Source organism: Macrosteles quadrilineatus, unplaced genomic scaffold, assembly GCF_028750875.1.
Source record: "Macrosteles quadrilineatus isolate MER2022 unplaced genomic scaffold, UCM_ALF_1.0 Scaffold_6__1_contigs__length_79288215, whole genome shotgun sequence".
NCBI classification, from domain to species: Eukaryota; Metazoa; Arthropoda; class Insecta; order Hemiptera; family Cicadellidae; genus Macrosteles; species Macrosteles quadrilineatus.
The window spans coordinates 13,025,682-13,035,570 of record NW_026542599.1 but is presented as its reverse complement, the minus strand read 5'-3'; positions in this window follow the sequence as shown (position 1 = coordinate 13,035,570).

Sequence of the window (9,889 nt, the reverse complement as noted above, 5' to 3'; positions counted from 1 at the left end):
GTAAAAATCCGATTTCCCCCCTTATGTTATGGTTTCAAATAGAACAAACATCATTAAAATCAAAACTTCTATAACTTATAATATTAAAGATTAAAGTAGGTACTTCTATAGGAAACTTGTAGTATTACTGTTACATTTGTAGAATGGACTATTCAACTATGTTAATTTTTTCAAAAAATACGATTATTTACAACTCCATAAGCTTTTTAATTGTTTTTTTTTTACATCTTTAGTAATGGTCCAGGTAAAAGCTATATCATTGTAATCATTTTTTAGCTTATCCAAGCAAATAATATCTAAAAAGGGTCTAAAAAGTGTAAAATATAATTTTTGTATGTATTTAGGTGATAAAAATACCCCACTTTGCGGAAAACCCCGCAGAGGTAAAATAAAATGGGAATTCAACCGTAACCTTGTTAAACGAATTTCGGTCTCTGCGGAGCTCCCTTCGACCCTAATAAAGTGTAACGGATGTACAGCGCGGATACACCGACGTTAAACGTTTTATAAGGCAATATTGATCTGAGTTAACACGATATAAGTAGTCATAAACCGGGTTTGACTATTAATATACGCTGAGATTTATTTATGTTTTAAAAATATGAGAAAAGAAATTCGTTATGAAATAATAGGAACATTTCATATGTTTTGCGATGTAACCAAAGTAAGTTTACAATTTAAATAAAATTGGCAAAAGCACATTTCTAATTTTTTGTTATATCTAGTGCATTGAAGTTTTAAACCATAGTTACGTATTTCGGGGAGTTTAGTTGTCACTTGCTTGAAAACAAAAAAGTTTAATTAAAGACAAAACTCACCGACGTCGTCTAAAGTTGTTCAGAAGCTAAACATTTATTGAGGATTCAAAGGTAAAGTAACGGTGAAAGAAACTAATGTTAAAACTTTACTTCATTACTGGAAAATTTGTCTAAAAAAGCAACAATGTTTAACCTTAAAAAAAATACTTTTTATTTTGAGATAATTTTTTTTACATCGTGTCACGAAATGTATTCGGTTTGAATTCCTAGTAAATATGATATAATATAAAACATTGTACTCTTCTTTTCCTTTTGTTGAAAAGTATTACAATTTGTAATAGTGTATAGTGCTGTGTGTGTGTTTTTAAGATTAATAACTAGCTCACACAGATTATGCTCATAGTATAAGGAAACATGTTTTGAAAATAAACAGTTCTAAGCACGTTAAGGGTATATTGAAAATAGTAACCAAAATGTAATAAGGGGTTTTGTCTATGCCGATAAAAATATAAATTTACTATATTTTTTTATAAATTCTTTGAATCATAATATTTAAGTAAAAATCCATAAATTCATATATTTAAATAAACAGTTAAAAGGTCAAAACATTTCAAAATCAGAATAACTTATAAGAACTTTCTGGGAACAGAGAAGGGCTTGTGAACCAAGTTGTAATAAAATCCCATAAAAATATATCCATTCCTATGTTTACTGTAGAACTTAGACGAAAAATTATCAACTGAGTATAGTACAAACAGCCTGTCGAAATAAAAGAAAAAAATACATAACATTATTGACAAATTTAAACGATTTTCAAGGAAGAAAGATTCTTAGAATCGTTGCTGTGCAAATAATTAAAAATTTACAGATGTTTCATTGAAATTGTATGATATTTTGTTTCATTTTAAGAAATACAAGAATTACTATGAAGATTTCCAAATAGGACATTGCTTCATTATACTCTTATCACTTATATTCTTTCTGTATGGTCTGCTTTCTTTCTCAAATGAAATCATATATAAATGCAATAATATGTAAATTAAAGCATTTTTATACTTAAGGTTTTTGTAGTTAGGGTCTTTTCATGGTTAAGGTCTTGTTGAATATTTATTTATAATACATAACGCTATATTAAATTTGAAATAATTATATAGAATCGTTCAAAATGTTTAACACCGACGATTGTAAAAAAACTTTAAACTATGATCTTTTATACCTTTTACACGTTGTATGTACCCAATGTTAAATTAAAAATTACCTAAAATACTCCTCAGAATGAAAGTAAACAGTACAAATTAATAGTTATGGTTTGTAACTTGGTACCCTACGTCTCCACGTAAAATCTCCTCCTAAAATTAAATTTTTAAACATAAAATTTTCAAACCATACAACCATAAAACTAAATTTCAAACCATGTTAAACACAAGGCAAAATGGTTATGCTACTCAAAATTTATATTTACACATTTTTATATTAAAAGAAAAAAAAAGAATACTTTTTACTCTTAAATGTTGTATTTTATTTGGGAACTAAAAGGTGTAAATAACGAGAAAGAGTGAAAGTAATTATCCTTGTTAAACTCGGTGTTACAACAAGTCTTACTTGACACAAACGCAGCAATGTAATCTCAGAAAACAAGCCAAGTCTTTGTTTGTATGCAAATGCCGACACAGCTTTGCATTGTTTCGGTGTTATTAACAATAGTGTCACTTTGACCGTGGTTATACAGTATTTGGGCTTAATCAGTTTTGTCATTGATTTCAACGATTTTGGTTATCCTAACGCGAATGTGAATACATGATTTTAGTAACATGTCATACGTATTAAATTCAATAATAAACAGTAATATTTAAAAGAAGGTTTTTTCGTAGCTATAAAAGTAGGAAAATAATTTTTACTCATTACAAATTAATAGATTTTCTTAAAAACATGGTAAATAATATTTTTCCTCAAAATCACGCTTAAGACCACCAATCTTGAAGTCTCTATACAAGTATTATGCATTTTTGGTGGTCCTTAAATTATAGATTGTAAAAATATATATAAAAAAGTTTTAAATTGACATGTTTTTATAAAGTCCACCGAAACAAAAGAAAACCAATGATAAAAGATTAGCAACTTTACAAAACCTTAACGAAAAAGATGTAAATAAGAAGAAACGGTGTCACGTATTCATATTTGCTAAATGATAAATCTACTGATAATTGTATGTTAGAAATCGAAATATTTCACTAGAAGTATATTATATTACAATACTCAATACACTAGTTGTCTCATGAAGAAAATATTATGATTGAAAATATTTAATGTTCTGAGACTGATTAGTTATATGCTATGCTTATAAATAACATTTTTAAATAAAACAGACACCTTTACCCTATAAAGTGTAATTTATTTAGTAATTTGATTTAAATTTAGCAAAAAGAAACTAAAACTAAGATTTAGGGAAATTACTTTTGTCTGTACAAAATTACTAGCTATCTTAGTTATTGAATATATTTAAAGGAACCTTTATGTACGTCAAAAATGTCATTGCTTTTATTAAATAACTCCTACCAAAGCCATTATGTTAAAGACTTTCAAATTTTATCTTTCCAGTGGTTCTAGTTTGAACGACGTCTATCTTATCCTTTGTGACCATCATTCGCTAAATAAAGAACAAATAATAAAATACATTTTTGTGAAAAAATACGACCAAATTTATTTTAAGGTTAAGTCAATGTTCAAGGAATTCGTACTTAAGTATGAAACAAAGCAGAATAGATGTAATCATGATTAATAACGCTCTAAGATTCAGAGGTTTTAGTGGTTTAAATGCAAGTTTTGGGTTTTCAAATAACAACTTTATATGCGTCAAATTTTTAAATTATGAGATAATATTAACTGATAAATTTGATTTAGTACAGTCACTAGTATTAGGAAAACAATGTTTACATTGGAGAGTATTTAAACTCCAATTAAAAACGTGATTTAAAGCGTCATTTACATTTATTATGAAAATAAGTATTTTTACTATAACTAAAGCAATACATAAATCGTACAGTTGGCTTAATCCCTGGTGTTACAGCTAAGATCCAGATCATACCCTGACTGATGGAGGTCTCAGCTGCTGCAGTTCTACTGAACATTTATGTAGGATTATCCTGTATCCAAACATTTAAATTTTTAATCTAAAGTAAGATCACTTCTAAAATAAATCCATCCAGAATTTCCAAACATTAATGATTATTTCACTTGATAACATGAAATGATAACTAAACGTTTAGAGCAAAAAAATACCTAAAAATTTAAAAAAAATTGAGAAATTTATACATATACTTTTTCATGTTGTACTAATTTAGTAAAAAAAAAACTTGTTTTATAATTTCTCCACGTAGACTATTTAAATATGCTATTCTATTTTATATTTTATTATGATAGTCAATATTGATTTTTGTAAGTATATAACTTTTTTAGTACATGCAATCTTAAAGATTTTACAATTTTAGATACCGATGAACTCGAATGTGGTGTTTCCACGGGAAAATGTAATTGTAGCTGCAAATAAAAATTATAACCTATCCTATCATTCAATTAATTTATTTTATAATGCAACTTCACTTTATTTTTTAGGTTTTTAATTAAATAAAAAAAAACTGTTCAATTTAATAAAGCTATACACATAATGAGCGTGAGTATTGATATGAAATTATATGACGTATATATATTAAAGCCATCCTTTCTCAGTAAAAGTCTAGTTTCCTTAGTTTTTATTTACTGCATTATTTTATGCCGACTTTAATTTTGATTAGATGTTTCAGTATCAGTTTTCATCACTCAATAGTTTTCTGTTAATTGAAAAATTAAGAATTCTGTTTGTTGTTTGCAAATACTTTGTTGACTGACCCAGTTATTCGAGATCCCATCTGGTCCTATATTATGTTGTTTGGTTGAAAACCAATCTTGTTCCTTCTTTTGTTTTATGTATTTACATAAAGGCTGTAAACTCTACTGGAATATGGTAGATCCCAGTAAAAGGCTATATAGCCTTTTATAGTAATATTTCTACCTAACATTATACTAATCATTAGTAAAAGCTGATTTTATTATAATGAAAAATATGTACATGAATACTATATATTTTACGAAACTTTCAACAAGATCAAATGCTAGTAGACTCCAAAACATTTATTACAGTTTATTGTCGTTTTAACATTGAATGGTTTTATAGTTTGATTAAGTGTGAATGATTTTAAAAGAAACAAGATGAGATATATTAAACCTAATTAAAAGTGACCAATTTTGCAACTATCAGTATTATTTTCAAATAATTTTTTGATACTGAAAAGAAGTATGATTGTTCATAATCATTTCGTCATTAGCGATTTTCCCAAAAGGGGAGATGATATGGGGCTTTATAATTTTCATATTTTTACTCTGAAATCATAGAAATAAAACTATTATATTACGACCAATATTGCAATATAATATGTTGTTTATGATTTTTAAAAACAATTTTTTATATCTAAGAGTTGTTGAACAGTTAAAGGTTACGGGGTAAATTCCCAAAAAACGTTGTATTTTAAATGTCCATTTTATTCTTATGGGAAAAAGAAAACGTTTGTGTTTAGCTTGTTTATGGAACTTTATAGTAAATACATACATTTATTTCTCGTAATATCAAATCTAAGTAGGCCTACTCATTAAATAGAGTATTATAATAAGGAATAAATATATCTTTTATGGAAATATTTGAGTAAAAAACCATCAGACAACACATTTAACTTAGTCTGCAGTTATTTTGCGGCGGGGGTATTTTTACTTATTATAAAAATAGCCACCATGTACATAGATTTTATTTGTGTACCCAATTATTAAAACGTTTTAAGTCCTACCACGCTACGGTAATATAGAAAACATGCCGTGCGATCCTATCAATAGAAGATTAATGATTGTATTGTGAAGTATCTGGTCCAGCTGGTTCATCAATATACGTCACTTCTACATTGGCTTACTCCGGCAGCGTCCCTAGGGCATCCATGTTTTTTTAAGTAAATATTTTGCTAATTAAATATATATATTTTTATTAAATATTTTTGTACTCAAAGTTGGTTATATACAGGGATTCTTTTTAACACGACCCAAATTACAACTAAAAATAACTGTTTACACATAAAAATAACATAAGCTGGCAGCCTTACTTCCTAAAATGAATTACGGTTGGACTTGTATATATTTTATCATTATATAAGGCCTACTACATTTTTTTGCTATTATTGGGAATTTATTGTGGATAAAATTAAATTTTTACTTTCTAAAACTCAACAACCTACGTTTGGTATGGATGACGAACAAATGCAAAATTCAGAATTGCTTAATTTACCTAAACATGTTTATAAAACCTATGGTTTATTTCTCAGGTACCGGTACTGGAATCACATGAGAGCTTAATTTAAAACATTTCTTGAAGTGAAACAAGAAAAAATTGTATGTGTTCTTCAACGAGATATACTTTTGTACTTATGAAAGTACCATTTTAAGTCTTCTTAATGAGAACATTTCAATAAAATCAATAATTATTTAGTGTAGACAAAAATGTTATAAAGTATATCAGATGATTGGCAATGATTTAAAGAAAGCAGGACTGCCAACATGAGCTTGTTTTGTCCCTAAACAGTGAATCTCAATAGATATGTGGAGTTTAGGTAGCGTGCAAAAAAGATTTTATTGGATAGAATAACATATTTTTGGATTGTCTTATGTCTATAAACTAGTTGTGTAGGTACAGTTTTAATTCACTATAGTTTGTTCCAAAAAATTGATGTTTATAATAAAATTAACAATTACTGTGTACAGTTAGTTTATTTAAGATATCTTATAGTTGAAAGTAGGGAAATGTAAGGATATTTACATACTTGCTTCTTAGAGTAAGATAATAAATAAGAAGAACTTAGACCCTTAGTCTTTAGAAGCCAGTAGTTTTCTTTCTATAAACAAACGGTGGTTTGTTGGGAGGAAATATAGTTTTTTTTAGCAAATTTCCCTATTGGGAAGTAGCTATTATCGTAGGTGGCACGGTAAGACCTAGGCCCGGGACAGATTTTCTTTTTTATTTTGATGTCCCCAGAGGCGGGATAAACTTGAATGAATTTGCAAACCAACGTGATCGGACCATGGGAACGGGGTTTTACGAGGGGGATATTTGGGGTAAAAAATGGTTTTTCTCATTTTTGACCCTCAATGCACAAAATTTCCCAATTTCTCTCTAGACCTTGAGCTTAAAAAAATATAGTTTTGTATATCAAAGTGTTTTTGTATGGTTTAGTGGTAACGGAAAAAAATCAAATTCCCATGCTATTTTTATGGAGAATATTGTAAAATGTAACTACAAAATTTTTCATTATTCTTTATAAGAATACCATAGGAATTTAAAATTTACAATTTTTAGATTTTGCCAGGTTTGATTAAAATATATCAATAAACAAGCAAACTTGTTTGTTAATTGATACATTTTGATCAAACTTGGCACATTTATTTATTTTGTACTAAGCTAATAACATAATATAAAAAATACACTTTATTAGTTTCCTTGTTGCAACAAACCTAGGAACTCGTTAGACCTAATGTTATTTAAATAGATTTAATTGAAAATCAATTCAGACAAATGGAAATTCGCTTAGTGGCAGGTTTGCTATGGCGGGGGTATTAATAATTTCATACAATTGAATCCATTTTCATTGTTAAAACGTGAAGAGTATCTATGTAATTTCGAATTGAGTTTTAGCTGTACACAATAAGAAAATTGCTGTGTATATTTTGTTTAAATGAACATTTAGTTTGAAGTGGTATTGGATGGTTATCCAAATTCTGTCTAGGCTATAATTTGTGCTTTTAATATTGATTTTCTTGCAGCAAATTCAATTGTAAGCTTATTTGATTGTTGTAATCAGGATTCAAATCATGTCATAAAATCTCAATAACAAACGATAATATTTTTTTAAGTGAATAACTTAATTACAGTGATAAATCTTTTGGTTGGTTTAATGTTACGTGTAGGAAAATTGCCAAATGTTTTCAGTAAATCAACCACTTTTATTTGTCGCATTGCCCTACCCTTCTTACTAAATTGTTTTCGTAAATTCCAAATTCTAAATTGAGTGTATGTATAATGAATACAGCTGTTTTAGCCCAGAACAGATACCTTACTTAGGTAAATTTATTTCTATTTGGTCTATATTTTTTCTCACAAAATCGTTTGGTTAAAACTGTTATAATAATTGCAGCACTAATATGAATTGCAGTACTAAAACTGGGAAATTTTACATTATTAAAACTTGTATTTATATTCATAGCCACCTTTTAAAACATAATGAGTAATTCTTTACTTATTGAACCTATAAATAACAACGAACAGATACGATAATGTTTAATTCGTGAAAATCAAAGCAAATATAATTTTAAAAATCATATATCTATTTACTTTTTTAAAATAGCTTTCCATTTTTATTATATTGTGGAGTAATATAAATTCTATCCTTTGTGCATGGATAATTTAAATGGACAACCTGCGCTAAAATTAAATACTTTAATGGTGTTTAAAGTTAATTAAATAACTGCTTTTATTAATCTGCTGTGTCAACTTTAGTTGTCGTCAACGAGTTGCAAGTAATACAAAGCGGAGTGTTTTAATTTCAGCTTTTGAACCCAAAGGCTTCTATCATGAATTGAAAATCTCAATCGCATGACCAAAAAAAAACACACAAAACAAAATAAAACATCAAAATACATCAAAATAAAACTTTCAGGAGTTTACTTCTATAAAAAAGAACATATATATATATATATATATATTGATAACGTTAGTCTAATGTGTATACTGTACTTTACACCACACTTTAAACATGAAAAAACAATCATCCCTTCCCGGTAGAAACAAACTTAAATTATTTGGTTAATATACGTTTTTAAAATGGGGAGTAGTTATGACTTTGATTATATTTTAGTAACTGCAGCAGGGGAGGTATGTCTACTTATTTTTGTATTCAAACAACCGTTTAGCACGCTAAGCTAGTAAAGAGGAAGTGAAGAGCGAAGAAAGTAACACATGTTGTCGATAATCTCGAGTGAGATAGTAACAGATTTATTGTTAACAGACTCTAGACACGCGTACAGTTTGCTTTACAACAGCTTTAGCAGCTTTGATATTCTGCTGAACATTTATAGAGGTTTTTTTATATTTTTAAAAGTGAATTTTTAGCTCTGCAATAGTAATTATATCGTCATTTCCCGGAATAACTTTTAAAAATGTTCTTAAAAAGGATTTCAACTAGAACCATTAACATAAACTCTTTTTTGATCAACTGTGTTTATTTTATTTTTCTTGAATCTAATAGCCTGCTCCAATGGTGGTATGATAATCATCTTGTCCTCATTGCCAATTAACCCAACTTCTCCAATTTAGCATTTCAAATCATCAAAACAAAAAGAAAAAAAACAAAGAACATTTAGCTTACTGTTTTGTGAAAATGAGATCCACCCCTGTCAAGAGGTTAAGTTCCTTGGTGTGGTCCTTGATGAAAATCTTAACTACCACAAACATATCAAACATGTCACAACAAAAATATCAGTAGGTATTTTCATATTCGTATGCTTAGCCAAACAGTATATTCAGAAGTCCTACTGTCTGCTTATTATGGTCTTGTATATCCATACTTATCATATTCTGTTCCTGTCTGGGGTAGTGAAAGTGAAAAGACTTCTTTTCTAACCAATCCAATCCAATTGAAGGCCATCGGCATCGTATTTTCCCTACCCAAACGTCAGTTCTACAAAGAGATTTTCAAAAAGTTACAAATCCTAACCATTCTATCAATATACATTTTTGAAACATAATCCTTCACTAGAAAAAATATATCTTCTTTTTGTTCACAGCTATCCATTTCGTAATTATTCCGACCTTGCAATTCCTAATCACTCAACGTCATTCTTCCAAAAAAATTAACAACACCGTCAAGCTTTTTAATAACCTCCTTCCTTCCTTAAAGACCGAACAGGATTTAAATGGATATCAGAAAAGACTAAAGAATTTTTCCTGGAAAATGCCTGCTGCACCGTTCGTGAGTTTCATTGCCCCAGAAGTGGTAGTTTAAATA